The sequence below is a fragment of the Pelodiscus sinensis genome, chromosome 15 (genome assembly GCF_052426305.1).
Source record: "Pelodiscus sinensis isolate ZL-2025 chromosome 15, ASM5242630v1, whole genome shotgun sequence".
NCBI lineage: Eukaryota > Metazoa > Chordata > Testudines > Trionychidae > Pelodiscus > Pelodiscus sinensis.
In genome coordinates this window covers 35,314,074-35,341,830 of record NC_143066.1, presented here as the reverse complement: position 1 = coordinate 35,341,830, position 27,757 = coordinate 35,314,074, and the positions used below count along the sequence as shown (strand labels likewise).

Genomic DNA, 27,757 nt, shown 5'->3' with positions numbered 1-27,757 from the left:
CCATCTCCACAGAGCAGAGAGGGGACACAACAAGGCTTGGGATGGAGTTTGCTGGCTGCTTTTGGGAGTGGTGCAGGCCGGGGGCAGGGGTGAGCCTGCTTTAGCCCCGCTGCACCACCATCCAGGAGCCACCTGAGGGTCCAGCCGGAGCCCACATCCCAAAATCCTACCCCAGTCATGAACCCCCTTCTGCACCCCAAGCTCCTGCCCTAGCCCTGAGCACCCCTACATCCAACCGCCCTCCCAGAGCCTGCACCCCAACCCTCAGCCCCAGCCTGGTGACAGTGAGGGAGGATGGGGGAGGGAGGGAGGGAGGATGGAGTGAGCAGGGATGGGGCCTCGGAGAAGGGGTACAAAGAAGCCGGGGCAAGGGTAGTAGGGAGTGAGGTAGATTTTGGATTGCGCTTACATTCAAAAAGTGATCTCGTGCTTAACAAGGTTGGAGACCAACTGCGCTATCGGCTCCTGCACTAAGCTCCAGAGGTCCCAGAGTGGAAGATAAATGGGATCAGCTCCCCCCCTAGGCTTTAATGGGTGAGTCCCGGGGGGTGAGGGGAGGGGCTGGCCCATGTGCGATCCAGGATGTCCATGTGTAGTCCGCTATACCATGAACAGATAAGCCTTGGCTTGCCAGAGGCAAGAACGGGGGGTGGGGAATGGGAGATGGTGCCTATGAGGAGCTGGCTTTAAGCAGGCTCTCCCCACCCCCATGCTGCTGCCTCTGATAGAGAAGCAGCAGCACAGAGGGTGAGGGAGGCAGGCTGGAGCCAATATGCGCAGAGCGCCAGCTTTTGGCTCCCTGCATGTGCCGACTCCGCCAACCCACCTGCCCCCCTCCCTGCCGCCTCCTACAGAGACAGCGAGGGAGACAGGCAGGAGCCAGTGCTGGGTGGAGCCGGCTTAAAAGCCAGTTCCCCCCAGCATCAGCTACGCAGGGGATGGAGCGATGGAGGCTGCTGTGTGAGAGGTGGAGCAGCGTCGGTCCACAGGGAGCTCAGATCCCCTGTGGACAGGGCCTGCTGCCACGAACCAGCTTCTGCCCTCAGCCAGCCTGGGTCACTGTGGACAGAGGCTGCCAGCCTCCTACGCCCCACCCCCACTCCCAGCAGCAGCCTCTGTCCACAGGAAGCCAATCTGGGCAGGGAGCTGGTTTTTAAACTGGCTCCCCTCGCGGACCGGTTCCCATCTGCCCCCCTGAGCTGCTGCCTCTGACACAGAAGCAGCAGCACAGGGTGGCAGGGGACTCCCTGGGAGTGTAACAGCCGCTGACCCTGCCCCCAGGGACTATCGAATAATCGTGCAACTGCTAAGATTTCATGCTGTTACAGGACTATTCAATTACGTGCTGTCTAACATCCCTAGTGTGATCGTCCGCACGTTCAGGGCTGGAGATGTTAATGAGTTTGCAAGAATTCCCACACTGGTGCATGATTGTGGGAGCACAAGAATATTCCTGTAGAATGGAGGCTGTCTTGGGGAGAGGGGGGGGCTGTCCAAAAATTATGATGCCCTGGGCTTAGCTGTTCACTAGGCAGCAATAGCTAGCAGAGTCCAGTGCCTCATGTTCCCTGCCCTGCTCATTCCTTGTTGCCCTCTGCTCAGAGGTGCATTACTGCATCCCCTGTGGGGTGCAGGAGGCAGCCCTGCTTAGAGGGCAGCACTTGTGCAATATGTAAGTTGCACGCTCGGAGTGCCGCATCTTGTATTCGCATAGTGCCGCTCAACCCACGGGGCCCTGCAGCGTTTTACAGCCTGTGACTATGGGTCACCGCATCCATTGCTGAAATGCAGCCAACTCTGGGGTGAAGCGTGGCCCTCCAGGGGAGCAAGCGCAGGAGACTGTATGCAATTGGCAATGCAAGGTGACTTTACGTGGGTGGAATGTATGTACCCGAGTTAGAGCACAGCCGAGACCTGAGGTTAGCGCTGCTTGTCTTACAAAAATTGCCACTGGATCTTCCAGGAGACCTTGCAAAAGGCAGCACCTCGTACAACCTGTAGGCTGTAGGCTCAGGGCAGGGAGCCGTCTGCTGGGTGAAAACCCAAGGCCCCCTTCCTTCACCAAGTGCCAGGTGAACGGGACTCCAGGCAAATCATAAAGCTGGGGGGAGGGAGGGAGGAATTAAGAAGCTGAAATGAGTCACGTCCTGTCAGTCACTGCTCTCCTGTTGTTGCATTGACCCAGACGTGGTTTTGAGGTTCACATGCCACGCCAAGGTAAAGCCCCCATAGAAAGCTGCTTCAGGATTAGGGATGTTAAAATCCCGATTCATCAGTGAACTTGTTAAATGTTGGCTTAACCTAAGGTGGAACCAGTTAACCAACTCAGTGAGATCCCGGGCAGGGGGCTGCTTTAGCCCAGCTGGAACAGCCCCCAGCCCGCGAGGCTCCAGCTGCCAGCTTCATACGGGGCTGATTGCTGGCTCCCAGCCCCGCCGTGGGGCTGGGGTTGGCTACAAGCTTCCGGGCCCATTCTGCAGCCCAGCAGGGCTGGAGCAGCCATCTGCAGGTGGGGGGCTCCTCCCAGGCCTGGGTTAACCATTGCCTGGTAAGGGTGATGCTTCCTAGGTAACTGATTACCTGGTTACCCATTCCCATCCCTAGTTCTAGCCCTAGATTTGTGACTGGTACGTGCAGTATGATCTTCGGCAAATCTTTGAACCGCCGTTTGTCTTTCATAAACACGGGGATAACAGTATTGAGCCACACTCGGGGGGGGGGGGGTCTGTAATCAACCTTTCTGATCCGGAGCCCCTGGAATGAAGAGTGTTGCATGAGCACAACATAGATTCATCTGCCGTCACTTCCCACACAAGTGGCCGAACACCGGTGCGAGAGCCCGTGGAGAAGGGTAGGCTGGTGAAGAAAAAGGCGTTCAGAAGGGACGACTCGGGTTCAGACACTGAGCCGTTAGGTGGCTGTGCCTAGCTGGGTTCTGTGGCTTCCTTTGCTTCCCCGCTGTTACCAGGTGGAATCAGCATTTTCTGCAGACAAACTGAGATCCCCATCGGGGCAAGACTAGGGACACGGGGGCACTGTGATCGCGAGGGGCAGTTGGTGAGTGGGTGGCGGCGGTGGTTCCTCACAGCTTTTCCTCATTAGCAAGGTATGCCCCTCATGGCTGGCTCCAAGGTAAACAAGCTTTATGTGAAACCCCGCCCCTTCCCTCGTTGAGCGTTGGGAGAATATGACAGTCTGGCATCAAGAGAAGCAATAAACGCTCTGTGATCAGCTCCGGCTCCTGTGCTGAAATGCGAGGGGGATCCGGTTACAGGGAAGGGGGGTTAGCACAAAAGAGATTTCCTCCTTGAATCAATTCTTCTCCATTTTGTAGGGAGATGTGAAGGGAAAACAACAAGCGCCTCTCTCTCTCTCTCTCTCTCTCTCTCCCCCCAATGAAGGTGGCTGGGGTTTGCGGAAGCAGCAGCTCTAAAGCCGGCACACGCCAGCTGCGTCGCCTCAGAAGGGTTCGGGCATCTTGCAAAACCATTTATATTCTGAGGCTGGCTGAGAACGGAGGGTGATTGTCCCAGGAGGGGTCCAGAAATAGAAGCTGTAGGACAGGTTTTGTGCCGGTTTGAAATCAGCCACAACAAAATGAGGCAGCTCGGTGCTAGTTTCAGCCCCTGCTCAGTGATGGGCCTCAGTGAGGTGCCGAGGGATCTAGAGGTGGACGTTCAGTGCCCTGTACAATCAAGTAGAAGGGTCCGAGAGATTTAGCGATGGTGCCTTCTGTCCTGCATTAAAAGCAAGCCAGCTAGAAAATACTAACCCCTCCAAAGCGCTTTCCGCACAAGGACAGCTGCACCAACATCACAGGTACTGAGCTTAGTGAGTATGCGTGGGCGGCAGGTGTTAGAGGCAGGGGAAGGTAATGCCTTCCCAAAGGGCCAGCCTGGCCCTGTCCTCATTCCGCCCCCCAGGCCTTACCCCCCTTCAGCACTTCTCCCCCGTCTCCTGGGGCTGTCTAGGTTTCAGCCCCTCTGAGGTTGGAGCTGGGCACCATCCACGCTCCGGGGCCAGGAGGGCCACCCTCTGGAAGCCTTCCAGGGCCAGAAGGACCCACCCTCTCCATTCTCTGTAAAGGCTGGGGCTGTGCGATACCCATTGTAGCAGGGGTGACCTGCACCTAGAGTGGTGCGGAGGTTGGCTCCCATGGGGCCTTGGGCATCAGGGTGGAACTTGGGGGCTTGCCTCCTCCAGCCTTAGCCTCACCCGCTGCCCATGTGAATATAGAAACCTTGCCTTCACACGATCCTGAGCGAGATGGAAAATCCAAGGTGGTGACGGAAAAAAGGCACAAAGGTAGCAGCACGTTTTCTTAAGTCACCATGGGAACGTACATGATTTCCGTTTTCCGTCTAGAAATCCGACATGTAGAAGTTGGAAAATGTTGGTTGTTTCGTTGCTAAGTTTTCTGATGACCTTGGGTTCCCAAATGAAGATACTGAACTCCTACATTAAGTGGAACACCAACACCACCTTCCGCGTTAAACTTGACAAGAAACAAGTTAGACGGAGTTGTCTTCTGGGTTTTCTGCCATTCTGTCTACCAAATCTTGCTCTGAAAAGCAAGCTCCCTCCCCCCGCCCCGTGACTAAAGCCTATAGAAGTCCTCAGAGCTTTTCCCAGCGGTATGTGGGAGTTTACCACATGCTGAGAAATGCTGAAATCCATTATCCGTAGACGCGCTGGATATGTGACGTTGATATGGGGCTTAGCAACTTTGGAAAGAAGTTTGTAGGTGTACGCCGTATCGTTTCAGACCCTGCTTTGCTAAAAGCTGGAGTCACAATCGGAGAGCAGGGGCTATAGTTTGTTTTTTTCGGGGGGGGGGGGGGGTTTCCCCCTCAAACATGAATTAAAAAACTGGCATTCTGGCTTATTTCTTTTCAAATTTTAACACATACTTCCAGTGCTAGCTGCTAAAGTTTGTTTCTTCTAGGAACCCGGCACCCATGTGAATAACAGCACAATTAGAAATGTTCTTACCTAGGCCTTCATTTCATCAGACCACGATTGCTGGAGGTTCCTTTTCCATAGCCTCTCTAGATCCCAGAACTCGACTCTCATATGTGCACAAAGCTGTTCCTTACCTTCCTACACGCCGCAGAAGTCAAGACTCTGTCACACCTATCCTCAAATGCCTATACCAGAGCTCTGTTCAATTTACGATCAGGTTCAAAGTTGTCTCCCCAGAAAAATGACCTGGCCCAAGGACCAGAATGACAATATTCCATGCTGCATCAGTGATCGGTTTATGGCCCAACATCTCACAATCCCGCGGCGCTAGAAAAGAGGGCCGTACACGACTGGAAAGATCTGAAGCTGTTTTCTCTGCGTCCACCGCAGCTCCAAATCAGGAGCCCCGCTCAGACGCTGCAGCTCTTAACAGACATCACACTGATGACTTGGTGAGATTTTTCATCTGCGTGGTAAAGATCGCAATGGGCAAAAGGCTCCTGGAGAGGTACTGCATTCCCGGTCATCTGTGCACTTACGTGGACGCTCAGGAAAGATTCGAATTCTGCTCAGCTGATTAGCAGAGCATCTGCAGCTAGGATTTTTTGTTTCTTTTGGTGGTGCCCATTTGCACGTGCCTCGATGCACATAACAAAATGTTTTCTGCACATGGATGGAAAAGATTAGCGGGAACATTGGAGGGGTAAGCTACTGTGATGGTTCCAGCTCCTCTTGGCATCCCTGGAGGGACAGAGATGGTTGTAGGGCAAGTTTTGTGTGTGCTTTGGTCTCTCCTGCAATGAGTTGGTAAGGGAGGAGGAGAGGCTCTCTTCTTGATGCCGTGGTTTTCCAGGCTGCGAGGGCTGGGTGTTAAACTCTCATGTTCAGATGCTTACCCACCACCTAAACACTGGGCTCACTACCGCTAAGCCTACACTGGCGCGATCTTGCGCCAGAGCTATGCAAATGAGGCTAAGCGTGGAATATCGCCGAGCCTCATTTGCATACCTAATGAGCCACCATTTTTGCGGAAGAGGCTCTTGCGGAAGATGGAGCTGTCTGCATGGCCCCTTCTTGCGCAAGAAAAACCCTCAGGAATAACGGCATTGCAGACAGCTCCTTCTTGCGCAAGAGCTTCTTCCGCAAAATGGCGGCTCATTAGGTATGCAAATGAGGCTCGGCGATATTCCACGCTTAGCCTCATTTGCATAGCTCTGGCACAAGATCGCGCCAGTGTAGACATAGCCTTCATGTTTTGTGTTTTAACATGGACCCGGGAGAGGGAGAGAGACTCTTCCCTAGACAGCATTCTGTCTCCCGGTGTTCCCTCTCATCTTTCCATTCATGTGCGGATTTTTCCCATCCATGTGTGGAATAAATGTGTATGGACACCGAGGAATGTGCACCATCAAGAGAAACCCCAACCTAGCTATGGGTGCTGTGCTAATCAGCTGGGCAGCATTGAAATCTCGCCTGACCAGCCACACAAGTGCCCGGCATATGGGGAACGCTGCATCGGCCTGCGCTTTGTAGGGAGAGTGATGCCTTGTGGTTAGAACATCAGCAGCTCTGATAGTCTGTGCTGCGGTTCGGGGGCCAAAGGAACAAGGCGACTTTAAGCCACCTTTGAGCCCGGCGGATGATGCTAGGGAAGCTGCTAGCACAACTTATACAGCTCTCGGGGCTGCCCAGGATCTTCACGGCTCTGTGGGCTGCCCCTCAACATACTCTCATACCAAGGCTTACAAGGGGTTCCTCAGAGGGCAGCCTGAATTGCTCCAGGGGAACCTCCTGTGGCTGGAGCCAGGTCTTTCAGGACCCTTTATGCACCTCAGACCCTTGTCTGAGATGTAAAGGTGCTAGAACAGGTTCACCCCTGGCTTCAAATCATGGCTGTGCCACTGACTTCCCATATTATCATAGGTATAATCTCCCGGTGCTTCCTCTTCCCCTGTTTTTTAAAGGGAGCGGATCATCCGTATTCCTTCCCCATCAGAGTGTGGGGAGTCGGACTTCTAGTGTACGTAAAATGCTTTGAGATCTCCAGGTAGCTGCCTACCTGTGAGTCTCATCCAAACGCCGGACCGGGCCAAGAGCTGCTAACGTGGCACACAGACACGGATGAGGATAAATTAAAAGAAGTGAACTGCCAAAGCAGGGAAGTGCAATGGATTTGGAAAACATGAGGCGCCATTAAAATGTATTAAAAATAATTCAGAGCTGCTAGGACCAAGGATCGAACCTAAAACCTTGGGGAGGGGAAAAGAAATTGCTTCAGATTGTTCTTGCATTGCTTACCTTAAAGAAAAAAAAATCTGCTAAATGCAAATAAATATTCACACAGACTACGGAGAGGGAGGAGACGGGAGGCATGCAGGGAAAAGTGAGTGGGATCTAGGTTTTGCATCGTTCACTGAATTACTGGCAGGTCTTTTGTAACATCTGTTAAAAATAAAACAAACATTCATTTCCATTTCTTGCTGCCTGAGATGGCTCCTGCAGAAATTTCAACCTGTCCAGGAATTTATCTGGAAAGTTCCCCTCCATGCCTCCTCTTCTCCAGGGGAGATTTCCTTCCCAGACTTCCCAGGGGCTCCATTAGGCCCACATTAAAGCTTTTTATGCCACTTGCCATTGAAGTAAAAGGAATTCTAATAACCCACTGGGGGAACTCTGCTATTCGCTCCTCCCATGGAAACAAGGTCCTGACTCAGAACAGATCTCCACTCAAGGAAGCCAGAGTCAAGACAGAAGGAAACCAAGGAGAGATGGAGAGATGGTTTCCATTACAACAGATCCTTTGAGACAAATCACTCCTCCCCCAGCAAGGCAGCCCTTCAGGAAGGCGATCAGTTGTTCTAAGTGGACAGGCTGTGGTCCGAGGCAGCGTTCCCTGTAAGCCGTGCACTTGTGCAGCTGCTCAAGAGAGATCCAAATGCTGCCCAGCTGATTAGCAGAGTGCCCACAACTTGCTTTTGTGTCTGCTGGTGGTGCGCATTCCTCGGTGCACATAAAAATTATTCTGCACATGGATGGGAAAGATCTGCAAGTGGATGGCAGATCCTCCGCACACTTCAAGTGAATGACAAAATCCCTGCTGATGTGCGTGGGCGCAGGCTCTATTCCTGAGGAGAGAGGAGCAGCAACGTAAACCAGCAGCAGTGATGTAAGCGCCTGTAGAAGACTTCCAGAAGCTACATTTAGATCAATGTGTTGAGGACTGGTGAAGTCTGAACCCTCTACAGTGGCTTCCTCTACGTGCTTCCACTTCCATGTAGCGTCACCGAGAGGGAAGATGGTGCGTGAGAACTGAGTTGATTAGACATAGGGGAACCCCATGGAAGAAGAGACAGGCTGAGCAGAAAGTCAGCTGAGAGCTTGGCTGCTCACAGAAAATGAGAAGCTGGGGGAGAGGCAGCATCTCTTGAGGCGCACTCATGTTGGAGCAGAGAATTTGCGGTGGAAGGCAGAGAAGAAGACCGTGACTGAGGGTGAAGGAGGGGGTCCAGGAAGACCAATCCGGGCAGATGATTCCAAATAAAGATTGCAAATGGGGACTTTGCAGTGTGAGAAGCTTCAAAGCCAAGGGAGGAGTTGCACCAGCCTGGACATAAAAGGCATTTCTGAAATCTGCGGTATCGCCATCAGGGTGATGTGATTCCTAGCTCTCCAGGAAAAGTAGGCTTGGTCACCGAGCTACACAAATGAGCCACATGAAGTCTTTCGGGGAGGGGGGGGGGGGAACAAACGTGTCGTCACGAGGCTGACTCCCTGCAGATGTAAGTTGCAGGTGAGGGAACCCGTGAGTTGTGCCGTCCACCTCTGGATCGGAACGGGGGCGGTGAGTACAGAGTGCTGGGAGAAGTCACGGCGCGGACAAAATCTAGTCAGAGCAGCAAAAAAAGGGTGGCTCTTAGCTCCGTGAATATCAACTGAATGTCACCTGAGGACGTGGTATGGAGAAACAGTTTCTCAAGATCACAAGCTGTTGGTTCATGTAACAGCTTGTTCTGGAAGAGGAGAGGTGACCGTTGACCTAATTCTGAGTCATGCGGAAGTGTTGGCCCAAGACATAAGGTGTGACTGGGCCACAGATAACAGTGGCCACTGATAATTCAGTTCCAATATCCTTGCAGCTCCGGTCATACCAGAGTTAACTCCGTGAGAGGTGGGTTTTTTCCCCCCAAAATGAGGACGCTAGCAGAAAACAAGTCTGAAGGACAAAGATAGGAAATGAAAACCCATAAGAGCAGCTTGGAAGCTACAAAGTATAGTTTATGGGAGTCAGAGAAGGTCTGAATATTCCCCAAGAAGGAATCAAAAGGACAAGAGGTGAACAGTACTGTGAAACGGCAAGATACGGGGGTTAATTCAAGCCAAGAAAGTATCCCTCAGAAAAAAGAAATCCAGACCGAGTGATGGTAACAGACTAGAATGGCAGCTTTGAGATTAGGTGTAAACTAGAGTTGAAGAGGAAATGTGCAGAACCAATGTTCTCCCAATTTTTTTCCACCCATGTACAGAATAAATTTTGTGATGTGCACCAAGTCACGAGTGATGTGCACCACGGGTAGAAACACATGCTGCTGGCTGGGGGCGCTCTGCTGATCAGTTGGGCAGCATTTGAATCTCTCCTGGGTGGCTACCCAAGCACTGAGCTTTCAGGGAACACTGGCCACACAGCTTAAAGACAAATGGTAAGAAATGAATTCAGTATCTGGGAAACTCAGAGCAGCTCCTCCCAGATCAGCAGATCATACCAGGGCAATCTCTGTTTGTAGGTGACGAAGGAGAGACACTGACAGGACTCCAGTGGCATTGTTCTAGCAGCTTGAGTACTGACATTGTATCGGGGTGTATTACTTTAAAGGGATGCTTTTGCCTTTTATTAGCCTAGTGAACCCTGCCCTCTAGAGATGGGTGTGGAACAAGTGGCCAGAAGGAAAGGGAGGGGCCGTGATAAGTGTATAGCTGGGAGACAGGTCTTTCTGTACCTCGCACATTGTCTTCTTATTCCCTGTGTTCATGGTAGCTTGGAGGTGGTGTTCATTTGCTTGGTGCAAGCCACAGACCGTGGCAAGCCAGAGAATCCTTAACCCACTGTGGCAAGATCTTGAAAATAAAGGGGGGGCTTTGTTTGATAGCTCCGTGGGTTGCTTGAGCAGTACTCCAGAAAAGAGGTGCCCCCCCACCAGGCATTGCTCATAGCTGGATGATATTAATTGCTTGGGGGCACTGAAGGAGGTAAAGAAGAAAGTAAAGACCCTGATAGGCAGGGGGCCTAAGAGGCCGCCTTTGCTCAGCCAAACTTCCATTAGATTGAGCTGGAACAGCAGTAACGTATCGTTAACATAGCTACCGTGCCAGTATGTTAATGGGTAAGCAATGTTGGATGATAGTCAGTATTGCCAACCAAAGCAACAAAAAATCATGAGGCAACCCCTCTGAAATCATGATGGTAAATGTGGGCTGGTTTTAATTTGCCTTCTGACTTTTGCTTTCTGCTGCTAAGCACTAAAGGAGATTTTCTTTCAGGTAAAGTAATAGGAAGGGAGCTCTGGTTTTGGATTAAGAGGATCTGACTTCTAGCCTCACCGTTGTCTGGAAGTTCTGACTGCCTGGGATATAAAACATTGTGAAGTCCTAACTGACCACAGATTTGTTATATTATGTGAAGGAATAAACCACCCCAACTGGGTCTGGAGCTAGGAGCACTCTTGTGGGGGAGGGGAGAAGACTGCTGTGAAAAGAACCGTTCCAAAGAAAAAGAAATTGGAAGGAGTTATTTTAAATGACTATGGAACACTAGTAGTGAAACCTTGGTCGTCTTATGAGGATTGATCTTTATTTATTGTTTAACCTCTGAATATATACAAAAAATAATAGTGAAAAAAGGGCTCCAATATACTCTTCCCCATAAGTCAATAATACGTGAAATTAAATCATGTGAAATTAAAAGCCAATAGACTGGAAATGGATCCAAGGGAATGCTTTTTTACGTAAAGCACAGCATGAAACTTGCTGCCATGGGATATTATTGAGGTGACTAATTTAGTAAGGTTAAAAAAGCTGAAGTAGCATTTGCAGAAAGGGATATCAAACTTCATGCTTCAGGGTCTGATCACCGGCTGGGGTCAGGCAGGAGTCCCCATTCTTCCCAAGGGAGAGTATTCTCCAAAGAACTGTATTAAGAGGGTTTTATCACGTCCTCTGGGGTATCCAGCATGGGAGGGGGACTCAGAAGCAGAACATTTGGCTTTGGGGGGGCAGCGGTCTGTCATATCATGGTGATTCTTCTGGTTTTGAAACTTTTGATAGGGCCACTGAGCTTCCTTTAGGCGAGGTCGTAGGGCTCTGTGATTTCCTTTAACTTGGCAGCGCCTAATGTCCTTGTTTTTCTCACGATTGTTCATTTAGAAGAGGGGCTTGGGGAAGGATTGCTCTTTGTTAATGTTCCCCTTCCCTTGTTCCAAAAGCAAAACCTAAAACGACCACGCAAAGAGATTAGCTGCCGTCAGATCTAATTTGCCAGCCACCATCTACCTAAATCCCAACAGATGCACAAAGCTTGGAGTCCAAGCTTCTGTATTTTTTCCTGTCAGTCACTGCCTTGGCTGCAGCTGGCTATGCAGAACAGAAAAAGCTGCAGGTGTGATTTGTTCTCATTCCTCCGCCCCCACCCTTGCTCTTTCTTTTCCCAGCTACCTTCCGCGTCCACCTCTGTGATCATTGCATTCAAAAATCAAATACAGCCTCAGACCCCAAGACTGCTCTGTATCTCTCTCATGCAGGTTTAGTTCAGGACTGGGATGTTTGGGGTGGGTGGGTTTTTGTTTTTGTTTTTTGTGAATGTGATCGCTTGAGACTGAGGAAAGAAAAATGAAAACCTATAAAGGAATCAGCAACCTCCTTCCTCCTTTTCTCTCCCCCCCCCCCCCGAGGATTAAGCAAAAAAAAAAAAGTCTGCAGCTTTCTGTTGACCCTGCATGATGGCATTTTTGTGCTCTGTGTGCTGCTTCTGCTGCTGATTGCTATTCCTGGCACAAACACGCGCACACACACACACACTCACACACACACACAAACCTAGCATAGATCACACAGGCAAGCAAGCCTGCTACCCACTCAATAATAATAATAATAAAAAGACACACACTGTCACTAGCTCCTCTCTGCATCTCTTGCCATCCTGCCCAATGACCTGACGTCTCTATCAGAGATCGGACGAACCACCTTCCCGTCTTTTCCTTCCCTTCCCTCCCCCCCCCCCCCCCCCCAGCCCTCACCTCTTCCCTAGCTCCACCAAAGCACTCTCCTGTCTGCTGTAGCAGCCCGCAGCCAAACCCCCAACCACTCCTACCACTGGCATTAAATTTTCAGGCTGGATGCTATAGGGCCGTTTCTAATTACCTTATATCCCCCAGTGGTCCATGAATAATGGCTACTGAAGGAGCTTAGAAGGGTTGCTGAGAAGGAAAGAAAAAAAAAAAAAGAATTGTGCTATTTCTCACATTTTTTTTTCCTAAGGATCTAATCTGGCTACTGTGTTCTGGAAGAGGAGGAGGAGAGAGAGAGAGAGACAGCCCGCAAGAGTGAAAGAGAGAGAGAGAGAGAGAGAGGAGCACAAAAAATTACAGGTATCGTTACAAGCTATCTCTTTGTGCCTTTTTTTACTGGAGGGTCTGCGGAATGCTCTGTGGGAATTTATAGCGCTTTTCCCCGATTTATTTTTCTCTCATGCAACTTGCCACCCTTACCAATGAGACCGCAACGTACATCTCTGGCATTGCAGAGTTTGAGTCCTGCTTGCAGCAGTTGGGGTTTGGTTTGTTTGTTTGTTTTATAATTAACAAAGAGGGTTGGATTTGTTGCAAATATCTGGGGACTTTCTTGGTAATGGGCATCTGCACAAAGGTATGGCTTAAATTTAGCAGATTTGGGTCTGGACATGTACGAAAGAGATTTGTTCATTTCGCTCATCCTGACTACTCCCACTTTTCGGAAGTTGGAATAATAAAAAAATCCACCGCTGGGGTTTGTAAGTGAATATGGGAGTGAGGTTTGTCAACGAGGTTTCTTTAACGTTAGTTATTCATGTGCATGTTTTTCTACTTTACAAAGTTCCCGCATTGATGAGCCTCCGTGTCCCACAATCATTGCTGTTGTCTTTGTGTGCGAACTCTGCTTTGATTTGTTGTCTTCCGTTGATTTGGTGTGCATCACGCTCGCCTGCCAGAAAACATTGTTCTAGCAGAGATGTGAGTAATCCCAGGATTTGCACATCTGGCTGGGTGTTCGGAAACCCCCTCGGTGGGACTTTCACATGCTCTCCGGCTCTCTCTTTCCCATGGCAAATTTATACAAAACCCCTCCATTGTCATTAAAAAAACAACCCCAACAACTCACAGCTCCCTTAAAGAGATTTCACTTTTCAGTGTGCGTGCGTGCGTGTGTGTGTGAGTGTGTGAGAAAGAGAGAGTGAGAGAGAGAGAGAGAGAGAACGCTTTTGTTTTAAGTAAAGAAATGCCAATGATTGAAAACAAATTCTGTGTCGCATCCTATTCATATGTGTGTGTTGGGGGAGGGGGGATTGGAAAAGTGCTTATACTACAGAAGCAGCGCTTGAATGACCGTGTAGTACATGACAGCCGGGGGGTGGGGGCTGTCCGTTCTCTATCATTACGGAGCAGCTCACAGGGGCGTGTGTGTGTGTGGGGGGGGGGGGGAATGGAATTTGATTTTTCTGAATGCAAAGAATGATTTCTGCAATTGTCAAACTGGCAGTGGAAAACCAAAGTGGTCCATGAGATGGTATCCATTCAAACTTTACTGGCTGGTATTGTAACAAAGCCAGCACACAGCAATTAAAAAAAAAAAAAAAAAAAGCCCAGAAGAGAAAACATATGTGAAAATTAGGGAGTCGGGGAGAGCACAACTATAACATGAGTCCATAGACTTTGAAACCTTACCAGCCGCAGAAATGTGGCAGGGGCGATATTAAGACATTATCCAAGTGTGGCCACTGCTCTCTTGGATTTAATTTTTGCATAGCAGTTAAAATCTGTTCAGTGCCCTGGGAGGAGCGTACTGCTTGGAGTGCATCTTTCAAAATAAAATTAAAAAAAAAAATTCTGCACGCTCCCCTCTCTTCCCGCACTTGTTTTGTTTGTTTGTTTCCAAGGGGAGAAGAGTCTGGGGGAGTGGGCAGGGCGGGGAGAAAGCTTGGGGGCGGAGAGTCGATTTAAATTGGACTTAATGGATTCCCTGGGCAGCTCTTTTAGATGAAAGTCGAAATAAGAGCCAAAGTGAATCTCAGCAGAGCTGTCTGTTGCATTAAAGATGCAGCGTGCCTCTGCTTTCCCCCTCCCTCCCTTTTTTTCTTGAAAAGAAAAAAAAATGTGTTAGCCGTACAGAAAAGAGTAGAGTTTCTAGGCCTATAATGAGAGCTCTAATTGAAGAACTTACAGCCTCTTGGGATAGTCTTTACTGATTACTGCGTTTGTTATCCCTGTCTTGGTCTGGCTTTTTATTGGGGGTTTTTTTGTGTGAGAGTTGCATGCTATTTTTATACCTCCTATTTGGCCCCTGGCAGGTAAGGTGCTCCTGTACACAGGTAGGGCTTCTCTTCAGTGTAAGCATCCCAGTATGAAGGCAGGATTCCATTAGAATAGGCTTGGCGTTTTCTGATTCACACGCAACATTCAGCTAAGAGACACCCTGCCCTGGGAAGATAACTCCGGCATTTAAAGGGTTAAAAGTAGGCGAAGGCTTTGTCTACACCAGGGATGGGCAATCATTTTTTATGGGGGAGGCACTCCAAGAATTTGGTTAAGTAGTCAAGGGCTGCACTCTTCCATGATAGGAACGGAGAAGTGTGGGGTCTTGGGGTAGGGGACTGGGGTGAAGAAGGGCATTTGGGTGAAGGGGGAGACTGAGACCCAGGGCAGGGGATTTGGGAGCAGGAAGGGGGGACAGGGTTCAGGAGGGGTGTACAGTCTGAGAGGCGGCTGTGACCTGAGGCAGGGGATTGGGATTCAGTGTTGGAGAAGGGAATGGGTGCAGACGTGGGGAAACAAAGGGTTTGGGTTGTGACCTGTGGCAAGGTGCAGGGGGGGAGCAGAGAGTTGGGGGGAGGGAGGGGCGGGGGTGCCAGGTGTAGGCTCTGGCCAGGAGGCGCTTACCTAGGTGGCGCCCAGCCAGCAGCCCAGCAGGACCCTTAGGCAGGCTTCCTGCTTTCTGCGCCCTCTCGCACCGCTCCAAGTGGCTGGCTGCAGGGACCATGTGCCCTCTGCAGGCCGCGCACCTCTGGGAGGGGGAGAAGTACTTTGCGCACTGCCTGCACAGCAAGCACGGCCGAGGCAGCTCCCGTTGGCTGGTTTCTGCAATGGGATCCCCTAAGATGCCTGGTAGTTGTGCTCCTTAATAAGCCAGAGATGGCCCCTGAGTCTCCTTCTCATTTCCATCCCCTTAGCCACTCTGGGTCAACACAGGGCCAGGTCTGAGAACTGAACTGGCATCTCCTGAGCATCAGAACGCAGGGACTGTGCTGGTTGGGTTCCATGTGGCGGAAGGGCTTGCCTGATAAGACTCCAGGTGGGCCCATTCTTAAGCCCCACTCTGCTTTTGTTCTTCTCCCGCCGCTTAAAAACTTCTAGGGCGGTGGTTCTCAGAGTGTGGTCCGAGCGTCTTGCAGGTGGGCTGTGTGCTCAGGGCTCCCCCGCCCTGCAGTGGGCACCCCGAGAGGTTGGAGCACCATGAGGCTGCACCTCCATCCCACTCCTGTACCTTCCGTCCTTCTCATACCCCCACCCCGCTCCTGCACCCTACCTCCCGGCCAGACCCCCAGCCCACTCCTGCACCCAGCCTCCCACTATCCCCCACCCTCAGCCCACTTCTGAACCCTGCCTCCCAGCCAGATCCTGCACTCCCACCCCCTCCTGCACCCATTTTGTCATCATGGGTGGTTGGCTGGTGGTCTGCGGAAAGGTCTGCATTGAGCAGAGTTGCTGTGGGCCAAAAACCACTGTTCTAGGTAGGGATGTTAAATATCAGTGAATTGAATAGTCCATTAACCTCTTTCATTCTTATTGGTTATTCGACTATTCTATAGTCCCCAGGGGTGGGGCCGGCAGCCGTGGCGCTCCAGCCCCACTCCCGAGGAGCCCCCTGCCTCTCCACGTGGCTGCCTCTGATAGAGGCAGCAGCGCAGGGTAATAGCAGCCTCTGTCCCGGTGGTGCTAAGCTCCTGGACCCGGCACAAGCCAGAACTGAGCTTGTCTGCCTGGCTGCTAATACACTTTAAATGCAGAGCCACCCCAGGGGTAAGTCCCAGACCTGGTGCAAGCCAGGACTGAGCCCGGCTGCTAGCTAGCCTGCTAAAGAATTTACTGCCGGGCGTAATCTATAGCATTAACCTATAAGCTTTTTCTTATCGGTTAATCAACTACGCTATTACATCCCTAGTTCTAGGGCTGCAATTAAGATGTAGATTTAAAAATCAGGAGAGCAGTGAGCTCTTGCTCTGTGGTATTTATAATTTGCAAGGCTGCACACTTGCATAACAGAGGGAGAAGGGGAAAAGTTGGTGCGCAAACGCTAGGACGATGGGGACCTTAGGAATACCATGGCTAGGTAGGTTTAGAATGAAGGGAAAGTAGTTCGCCTAGACGTCCGCTCACTTAAAGAGTTGCATATTGACAGTGACGTGTCCGAAACTACAGATTCTGTTTTCTTTGGTCCCGATCCTTCCAGTACAGGGTATCCCGATCTACAATTGGGTGTAATGTCTGGCACTGCTATACAAAATAACAGCCCTTCGTGCCTGTCGTGTGACCATCTCAAAGCATTTGGCAAACGCTAAAGCTTGTGTTGGGGTGACTTACGTCACTCAGGGATATGAATAAACCTCCTCGCCCTCCCAGAGACACAGGTTGCATGGACACACGGGCCTGTGTGGACAGCACTATGTTGGTGTGAGTTGGTTTTATTATGCCGACCGGCGAGCTCTCCCATGGTGTAATGTCTTTACCAGACTGAAGAGGCGTGCCTTGAGGCTCTCAGCCTTCCTATTTGGCAGGCTAGCGTTACACCCATGGTATAGATGGGGCAGGCAGAGGCTCAGAGGGTTAGAAACTTGCCAAGGGTTACATGCTGAACTAGTGACACAGCAGGAGGAGAACCCCAAGTCCTGGTTCTTAATCTTCTGCTGTCACCTCCAGGACACCACTCCTTCCCTGCGGGATGAATTCTAGCTGTTGGTGTATAGAAGATAGAGGGAAGGTGCTGTTTCTCTCCTGGATGGGAAAAGCCTAGATGGGATGGGAAAAGCCATTTGATCGACTTTTGACACCGATGGGGAAACACCACTTTTCATGGAATCCTAGAACACTAGGACTGGAAGGGACCTCGAGAGGTCATCGAGTCCAGTCCCCTGCCCTCATGGCAGGAGCATCACTATAGTTCAGTATAGAAAAACTTCTCATTGGAACCTGCCTGAAATCGCCTGTGAGGATTGCCGTAGGTACCTACAAGAACCTTACCTTTAACAGCTCTTGATTATTTTTTGATGAAGGCCAAACTTGAATCAATAGCTAAACTCCGGTTGACTTTAAAAAGGCCAGTTTTTGGCTCTCCATATCTTTTGTGGCTGCAGGGAGAACTCATATATTCTATTCCTGGCCGGGCTGCTGACTCTCTGAGTGATCTTGAGCAACTTGCTTGACTGTTCTGTATCTCAGTTTCCCCAGCTGTCAGATGGGCACAGTAGCACTTAATTAGGCCTGAGGTAGGCAATACATGTTTGTCAGGCCCTCTGAGATCTTAATCCACAGAAGGGCAGATTATTTGGACAAGAAGAACCCTTTCTTTCCCCTTTTGCTACTTTGCACTCTCTCTCCTCCTTTTGCGTCTTGAAAGCATCAATAAAGCACAAGCAGGCTGAGGCTGGGAGGAGAAAGCTGCTTGTGGTTTAAGTGCACCTCCCTGATTGAAACAGGAGGGGGGACTTTTGGGTTTTTTGAGAGAGCCAAGTTCTTGTCACTGGACCAGGATGCATGCTGCCTTGCCCCAGCAAAGGGATCACTAAAAGCCACAGGGGCAGTGCAAATCTTGACATTCTGTCAGTCCCTGTCTGTCTCGGAAGGCGCGCACTCGGCTGCATGGAAGAAAACAAGTGAGAAGAGTGGGAAGGAAAAAGAGAGCCTTTGCTGCAGGCAGTAATTGTATTCAGTCAGCACCTGTGAAGTTCCTGCATTACACTCACTGAGAGAGAGAGACCTTGTCCTCTGCCCCAGCCCCACGGAATAGGAGGAGGATGCAGGGTAAGGAGCAATTGCAAAGGACGCGATGGTGGACCCTAGCTGTGTGCCTACAATACACTAGAGCTTCCTGCTGCATTACTTATGACTTGAAGTAGGTGAACCTTTCAACTCCCTGCCCTTGGGGAACAGCCAGGCTGCAAGGAAGGTGTCAATAGCCTTTGCTTCACAGCAGGAAGGGAGGGGGAATTATCCTTTCTGAACTTCTACATCTCCCCATCCCATTCCTCCCCTGTGGAAAAGGTGGTCTCAAATGTTTAAAAGAAGAAAACACTTTATTATGTGCCCCTCTCTTAGCAAAAGTCAAGGCAAAAGATCAAGCAGTTCTCCCTTTTATGCAGTGTTCAAGATTGAAGATACACTGGTAGAAAGGGGAGAACCAAAACAGCAAGGCAAACTCAAATCTTAAAGAGATTCCTTCCTTTTTGTCCCCAAGAAGACCAATCCATAAGAGGTTCCAGTCCACCTGGTAATTAAAATGACTGCCTTGATTGAAACAGTTTTGTTATCATCTCGCTTGCTTACAGGACACTCGCGAGTGGACAATAAAATTCCTCTCCTCTAGCTAGATGGATGGATACAGAAAATAGATGATCTATCTGGTTAATCTAATCACAAGCATAAAAGAAATGGATGGTGCCATATATTAAAATACTATGGAAAGATACATAGCTGTTGGTAGCATTTGGTTGTATATACAAATATTAGGCATCGTTATATTTAAAGAATGAGACAAATCCTTCTGTTGAAGTCAGTGGAGGTACGGTAGAGATTAATTTGGCCCAGTATGTAGTGTTTGGTATGTACTGCAGTGATGCTTTGTTCGAAACAAGGGTTAATCAGATCTATTTGCCATTGCTGCATTCTACTCCAGTGGGAGGGCAAAGCCAAAAATCACAAATTGTTATGTCATTAGGTCTAACGCAGTATAACTATGCATGAATATGTCAAGCCATACATGGTTTACACCACTCACCTACCAATGAGAATATGTGCGTGTTGTTGCATAATAGACCTGGACCTACCTGCAGTTCCGATGCAAAAAGAACTCCCATTGAGTTCAATGGGAACTTTGTCTTTCTCTGGAGTGCATGGCTCTACCCGACAAATGTGGGCCAAAATCAGTCGTGGTGCAAATGGGCTCACCTCTAGTTAGCCCCAGGTTCTATGCTCGCACAAAACCTGAGATGAAACAGGGCTGGTTTCATTTTAATTTGGAATATCGTCCTCAATAAAACCCCATGAGGTTTTTTTTTTTCAACTTTCTTACAATCAGACTTTGCTTCCTTCCCTGTAATTGCATCTCCATTGTTAGTCACTGCTTGATGTCTCACCAGGGGATACCTTTTTTGGTGCATTTATCATCATGGCTAAAACTTGCTGTTGTGTTCACTGTCTGTGTTTGTATAGAACAGTAGTCCCAGCTACTGGGATATTGGGAGACATTTCAATATTGTGCGACTGGTCTTCATTTATTTTAAACCTCCCTTTGGCTACTCCACACTTGCTCCCTGTGGGGTACCACATGTGGACTCTTATTCCAGGACAAAAGTTACTTCTCTCCAGAATGGAATGTTCACATGAGGAGCTGATCTGCAAGAGCTGTTCTAGACCATGTCCCCGTGTAAACAAGGCTGTCATGCAAATGAACATGTAAGACTACGTTCAGTAGACAAGAATGATTGTTTTAAATATGGTTCTGACTGTTGACTACTAAAATTAATGCCTAGCAAATGTGCATACACCTTACTCAGTGCTGAGAAGGGAGGAAGGTCATAATATAATCCTGTAATACTGTATCTCTCCCTGTGACTGTTTAGATATGGGTCACAAAACACTGTATTCGCCAAATAGCGTGACCTTCACCATGGCTGTTTCTGTATACACAGAAACAGTCCTATAAAACCATGACTATTGCTAGATGATCTCTAGAACAGTGTAGTTCTGTAATGCCATGGGCCTTCACCGGGGCTGTAGCTGTGTAAGCCAGAGAAAAGTATAGTCCTATAATACCATGTCCTTCACCATGACGATTGCTATATGAGAGACACAACAGCAGAGTCCTCTAATACTTTGTAATTCACTGGGACTATTGTGATTTGATCCACAGAATGGTATTGCCCCGTATGACGTGTCAGATTTTAAGACTGTTTGGTATTAGCATCCTCTGTCTCTCTATTATCTGGCTTCCGAGCAAGGGCTAATGCCATTGAGGGGGAAAAATGTGAAAGAAAGCAAGGAGATAAAGAGAAAATAGGACAGAGAGAAGAGATGAGGCAGGCAAAGGAAGATGACCAAGAGCAGACAAAAGCAAGTAAAGCAGTCCCTGAAAGAGATGGAAAAGAGAAATGAAGGCCTTGCAGAACTGATGCTCCGGAAGAGACCCTGGGCTGGTCCAGCTCATGAAGATGAAGCCGGATTTTGGAGGTAGGCTTGTAAATTAGAGTTAAGTGATGAGATCTTTAAGGCTTCAGTAGGAATGCAGGGAGTGATCTACAGGCAGTCCCCGGGTTACATGGATCCGACTAACATCAGATCCCTACTTACAAACGGGGTGAGGCAACCCCACACTAGTTGCTTCCCCCCAGCAGACTAGGGAGATGGGAAGCTAGCGCCCCCCCTCCAGCAGACCAGGGAGACAAGGAGCGGCTTTTCTCAGCAGACACCTCAGCTTGAGAATAAAGGACTGAGGGAAGTGAGGTGTGGGAGAATAAAACTGAGCTCTGGAGAAATGTTTGGTTAGAGTTTCCCCTACAATATGTACCAGTTCTGACTTGCATACAAATTCAACTTAAGAACAAACCTACAGTCCCTATCTTGTATGTAACCTGGGGACTGCCTGTATTTGAAATCAATCTGGGCACCTACTGTTGGAGAGCGGAGGAAATTTCCCCTGCAGATGTTAATAACATGGTCCGATGGAGTCATCTCCCTTCTGAAGCCAGAAAAAGGGAATAATCATTGCTATTCAATATGGGTTGTTCTATACACCTCATCTGTGCTGTTATTGTCCTACTGCAGCAGTGAGGATAGGGGCCGCATTATACCAGGTATTGGACAATGTGCCCTGACCCCGAGAGGTTGCAAGCAAAGCAGATGAACAAGAATCCTAGCATAATGGCAATAGCTGCCAAAGGAAGCGTTTAGGTGATTTTATTGATGTTTCATACGACCGTTAAGCTAGCTCTGTAATAATACCATAGCAACTCCTTTCCTCCCTTTGTCTTTGATCCTGGGGCCCACGGTATATAGTTGTAGTGAGTCAGCTTGGCCTCCCTCTGAGCTGGAAGGAGAAGGACACCTTAAGAACCTCTGGTGGGCGGTGCCAGAGCAACCCAGCCCCGCCCACAGGAAACAGGAAAGCCGAGCAGGAAGTATAAAAGCAGGCGCTCTGACCTCAGTTGGAGCCAGTGGGTGAGCAGGCCAGATGCTCTGCCCAAACTCTCAGGGAGGAACTGCATTTCTCTAGACGGGAGAACTGGCCTGAGCCTCCGCGGGGCCTGGAAGACTGGCCGAGGCTGCCACGGTCATTGCAGGCCCGAGACTGGGCTGCACCACCAGGACTGCTGCTTGACCCGGACCCAGGGCCCACGGACATTCTGCCAACATCACCGTCCCCAGTGGACCCTGAGGAGCAGAAGCTAAGCCCATGAAGCAACCCAGGGGTAGCTGACCTAGGGCCAGCTGAGGAGATCATCCGGGCAGCGTGTTGTGGCCAGGATCCCTGCTGACCCTGTGACCTGGTTGGCATGTGGCGGCCAGGATCCCAGCCGACCCAGTCTGTTAGGGCCCTGGGCTGGGATGCAGTGCAGCAGGGGGGCTAGCGTCCTCCCTGCCATCCCTCACCTTGGGTGGCAGGTCCCCCCCACCCAGTTCAAAAACCTCTGCACTTGTCGGCTTTCCGCTAAAGCAAGGAGACCCCCCCACCCCCCCCACACACACACCGGCTCAGCCTGCAGACAGTCCTGGGCTTCTCTCTAACGCGCACCCCCCCCCCCCCCCCCCCACACACACCCCTTGACCTGTCTGTTAGCTGCCCTGCCCAGCCCAAAGGCCTGAGCCTATAAACTGTGACACGGCCTGCAGCCAGGCTTGAGATGTAAACTCTGGACGGCCTGCTCTGAGCCGGGGCTTGAACTGCTGCTTGGCCGGAAGAAGGCCTGAACTTTTATTTTGTTGCTTGTCCTGCCCTGAGCAAGGCCTGGGCCTGTGAACAAGACCGTTGATAACCTCACCCTGAGCTAGGGCCAAGACGTTGGACTGCTACCGAACCGAGCTAACGGCCAGAGTCAGCTTAGTCTCCCTCCAGGCTGCGACCAGCACAAGTGTCTAGCAAAGCAATACCCCGTAGGATTTTGTGAACGTGCCTGTTTCCTTTGGCTGAGCTCTGCTGTCGCATCTCTACAGCACCTTTCACGCCAAAGGACCGCTTGCTTCAGAAACTTCTGAATGGCAAGCGACAGTTGCCTCCACGGCTTAAATGCATCTGCTGCTTGAGTGGAAACAGACGCCATTTGAAAGCTCGTAACACTGCTGAGCAAAACAGGAAGTGAAGAGCTATCTATCCCATTGAAACTATGGGGGGGGCTTAGGTTCAGTCCGTAATGGCGTGGGCTCTGCATGTGCATTCGGGGCTCAAAACTGAAAGAAACTGAACGCTGCAGCGCTCCATGAGGTGTGCGTGTGTGACTTTCCGGGGGGGACAGGAACAAGGATCTGATCCTGTTCTCAAACCCCCCACTGACTTCAGTGTCGGGATGTGAAATGTTGGTTAATTGAATAGTCGATTAACCTCATGAATTCTTACTGGTTACTCGACTATTCTATAGTCCCCGGGGGTGTATCAGAAGCCGCAGCATGGGGTGCCAGGCGGGAGCTGGTCCGCGGGGGGAGCCAGTTTAAAAACCAGCTCCCCTGTGTGTTGCTCTGTGCTGCTGCCAGCAGCCCCTGTCCAGGGGGGTCTGAGCTCCCAGAACTGGCACAAGCCAGGAGTGAGCTGGACTGCCTGCCCACCTGGCTCCTATATCACTTGAAATGCAGACCTGCGGTGAGGGTAGGTGCTCCTGGACCTGGTGCAAGCCAGGACTGAGCCAGGCTCCTGGCCAGCCTGCTAAAGCCTGTCTTTGCTTATATTGCCTACATTATAAGTGAAGTCTCTACCCAACCGCCCCAGGCAGAGTATGGGATGGAGTATGTATTGGATAGAAAGAAGGAGAGAAAAACACTCCTCTGGCTGGTTTTCTGGTGGTGCAATAAATGTCAAAAAAAAAAAAAAAAAAAAAAAGCTAAGAAGTAGGAACCGTATGGAGTGCAGTTGTTTCAGGAGCTGATTTACTGTGAAGATGGAAAGGGTTTTGTGATGCTTCCATATTAGCTGGTTAATCCTAGTCCTTAAATATAAACATCAGCTGGGACAGTCAAGTCATACAGAGGTTCTATTATATGAATTTGATTTTTTTTTAACGTTCTGAAGTGGATGGTTTGCACTGTACATTTTTTCCCAACAAACTGCTTTAGTTAATATGTGGGCAGAATGTAGATGTCCCTGTAACCTTTTGGTAAAGAGACAAAGAAAGATAAAAGGGTCCCAAGAGGGAATGTGGTTTGCAGGCACTGTAATTTGGGCTGAGGGGACATCGCATACCAATGGTCTTACCCTGAAAGAGATGCTGTACTATAAGATCTCCCTTGATAAAATGCAGAGCAGAAAGTCCTAGCGCCTGGCCCTGTGGGAGGTCTTTAAGGTGCAGCTCTAGACACCGAGAGCAAGCAGCTGAAGGCCAGCTGGTGATGGGATGCTGTTGATGTTGGTTTGTTTTTGTTTCGCTGGGTTTTCTTTGCAAGGGGACATGATGCAAAGCCATCCGGAGAGATTTCAATTTGCAGGAGGAGCAGGGATGAATGAGTCCAAGATAAGAGGCATTTGTGGGTCTTGGAAAGGAAAGTTCACAACTGTTTGCAGGAGGGACTGAGCGATTGATTAGGAGGCGCATTTTAGGAGCAAGCGGGTTTCAGGCAATCTTTAGCTCAGCAGTTGGCATTTAAGATAAGGTTTGCTGGCGTGTTCAGAACAGCACCTAATAGATCAGGGAGAGGAGCTTATGTGCTCATTTTCATAAAGGAACAGGCTAGTTGCACCTCTCAGTTACACCTGTGGAAATCAGAAATGATTCCATTGATGTCAGTGGCCTCACTTCCAGTTTACTCAGGATGTAAATGAGAGGATTATCTGGCCCATGGCTTTCAGAGCCTTTTCCTTTTTCCCCTCCTCAGCAGTCTATGCCACATATCTGCAAACAGCTGTAAGAAGAGCAGAGATCATTAGCTGGAAGGATCAGATGGGCTAGTTTCTTAAAAGGATTGTCTGATTTCTCTATTGATCAGGTTGATTTAGAAGGGGTAAGCAGGTCAGGGGTTATAAATTATCATTTGAAGGGGAGCGCGAAAGACAGTGCTGCGCTTCACTGCAGTGGTAAGGCAAGGAACGTGTCTGTCTGCAGGGACATGAGTGGCTGTATGCTGCGGCTGGCATATAGGCCTCCCACACGTTAAACTGGTGTTAAGGAACCGTATTTGAACTCATGTTTTGGTTAAACTAGTTTCTGCAGTTTGTCTGGCCAAACAGACAGGAGAAAGCTTAATTAGATTTGCATTTAGATGGGGTTTTGAACACTGCTGTATTATGATTTTGATTACATATGCTGTACACATCATGTGCACGGAATAGTTTGCAGAAGAACTCCGGGGAGTGCAAGCCATGAACTCACATGCTGCGTTCTAACATGGCAGGAATTCTTGAGAGGTTTGTAGTCACTCCTTGCACTCTTTTCCCAGGGAAAGAAGTAATGATACGGTTTAGAGCAACCAGGAGCCCTAGGTACTATCTCTGACTTTCCTGCAGACTTTTTTTTGGGAGGGGGTGGGGGGGTTGGGGCAAATGACTTAACTGTTCTGTACTTCAGTTTTCCTGTCTGTAAAATGGGAACAGTCTGAATCGTAGACCGATGGTGCTGCAAACTCTCACGATTTTATTGCGGTCTCATGATTTAATGGTTTATTAAATCCCCAGCTCCTGGAATCAGGTGATTACATTAGACTCCCTCAGCTGTCAATTAAAAAAAGAATTCTAGCCCTCAAGGCTGCAGGAAAGAAGGTGGAAACCCCTGAGAGCTCAAAAACCGGAAAAAAAATCTCCCCTCCCCCCCCAACATTTATTATATTTTAATAAAATCTCATGGGTTTCTTGAGCCAGTCCTGAGCTTTGGCTTTGGGCTTGGGCTCATGATATTTGAAGGCTTGGTATTGGTGACACTGGAATTATTGTGCGGCAGCATGAATATTTGCAAATGATGTTGAGAGCCTTGACTGCGGAAATGCGAAGTGTGATGATTATTCACTCAGGTAACAGCTGCTGTAGTCCAGGATGTCACCGGCAGGTCTCAGTGACGTTGCCACGCACTAACGTATCTATATCTGTCTGTCATGTGGCTAGAGCAGCCAGCGTCACAGTACGTGGGCCGAGCCAGTTCACGTGAATTGTTTTTTTTTTTTCCGTGCTGGGTCCTGTGCCTTTGAAGCCAGAGAGAGTTGACTTCAGTGAGATGAGAATCCGGGCCAGTGCTGCTGGAAGAACGGTCGCGTGTGACTCTGTGTGTGATTAACAACAAAGATAATCATATGGGGCTGCTTTCTAGTCCTCTTCCGTATGCACCTGGCACGGCTTAGGTGACTGAACTTTGGGGGAGGGGCGGTATGCAACTTTTTCTTTTGCAGTGGTAGATCTTTCAGTGTAGGGACACGGGGGTGGCCCTAGGAGGTCCTGAGCCTGGGGCAACCCCCCAGCTCCTTCCCCACCTCTTCCCACCCTTGCTCTGCCCTCTCCCTACCCCCATTCCACCCTTTCTCCCAACACCCACCCCTGTTCCCCTCTTCCCCCTTTTACCTCTTCCCTGAAGCCCCTTCCTCAGAGCTGCACGACCCTGGAGATTACCAGGGGGCTGGTGTGGGGCAACAGAGGGGCTGAGGCCCCTTCTGCACTCACCGCGGCAGCGGGAGCTTGGGAAGCAGAGCAGAGCAGCAGCCCTCTCTGTTCCGCCGCCCTCTCCCAGCCAGGTTCAATACAGTGGACTGTCCCATCCATAGGAAGACTGGAGCGGCTGCAACAGGGTCCCTCAACACACGGGGCCCGGGGCGGCCAGCCAGAACTTTTTATGGCAGGACGGCTCTGTAGGGACATGTAATACTTTCAACAGAGGAGCAGGGGGAAAAAAGCCTGGTGTGATGGGGCAACGTACAGCTGTTTGCAGTATTCCTCTGCTATGGCAATTGGTTTCCCGGGGAAGATTGTTCTGTCTTTTGTCATAGATTCATAGATTCCAAATCCAGAAGGGACCGACCTGCTGCCTAACAAGCCATCAAACTTCTCCAAAATAATTCTTAGAGCAAATCCAGCCTTGATGTAAGAGTTGCCCAGTGATGGAGAAGCCCCCACAGCCCTTGGTAAGTTGTTAATTACTCTCACTGTGATCCCTGTACACCTTATTTCCAATCTGAATTGGTCTAGCTCAGGGGGGGCAATAATTTTTTGCCAGGGGCCATGTCAAAAATTTCTGAAGTGGCTCCGGGCCGCACTGGAAGGGGTGTGGCCTCCAGCAGAAGGGGCGGAGCCAGGATACTTCCGGGTTCCCCTCCCCCAGGCCATGATTGGTCCTGGGGTGGGGAGCACCTTTGCCCCCCCCCCACTTCCCTTTTCTCCTAGGTGCCCATGCCCCAGGCTGGGAGATTTCCCACGCCCCCAGATCAATCAGGGCCTAGGGTGGGGAACGTGCGAAATATCCTCTGCTCTGTCCCCACCTTGCATGGTGCTTAAAAGTCCCACACGCTTCTGACAGAGCTGAAGGAGGATTCACATGTTCCCCCGCCCCCAGGCCAATCAGGGCCTGAGGGCGGGGGAGCGTGCGAAGTCTTCTCCCGCCCTGCCAGGAGCGAGGCCAGAGCAGAGAAAACTTTGCATACTCTTCCACCCCCAGGCCTTGATTGTCCTGGTGGTGGGAGAGCACACAAAGCCTCCTCCAGCCCTGTCAGGAGCCTGGGGCGGGGGAGCTGCAGGGCCTCCGTGGGCCAGATCTACTTGCTTGGCGGGCCGAATCTGGCCCACGGAGGCCCGTTTGCCCACCCATGGTCTAGCTTCATCATCCAGCTATTGGATCAGGTGGGTTAGCCCTGCCTCTGCAACTAGAAGAGCCTATGAGCAAATATTTGTTCCCCAGTAGATACTTGGACTCATAGGAGTAGAAGGCACTAGGGATGTAATAGTGTAGTCAATTAACCAATAAGCAAAAGTTTATAGGTTAATGCTAAAGACTACATGCATTCTCCCCCAACCTGCCAGTACATTTTTTAGCAGGCTGGCCAGCAGCCCAGCTCAGTCCTGGCTTGCACTGGGTTCTGGACTAACACCCGCTGTGGCTCTGCATTTA

At 50.1% G+C, this 27,757-nt stretch overlaps 1 protein-coding gene across 3 annotated transcripts in view; it reads left to right on the top strand.

The window, feature by feature from the left end:
• The window catches only part of RAI1 (retinoic acid induced 1), a 162,663-nt gene that overhangs the window by 48,120 nt on the left and 86,786 nt on the right, over window positions 1-27,757 (top strand). For 2 of the 3 annotated variants that reach the window (XR_012896196.2, XM_075899744.2), the window contains exon 2: window positions 12,490-12,599. The exons of the other annotated variant lie outside the window; for it this stretch is intronic. The gene's annotated coding sequence lies outside the window, so the exon portion shown is untranslated. The remainder of the gene's footprint in view (window positions 1-12,489; window positions 12,600-27,757) is intronic. 3 annotated transcript variants of the gene reach the window in all.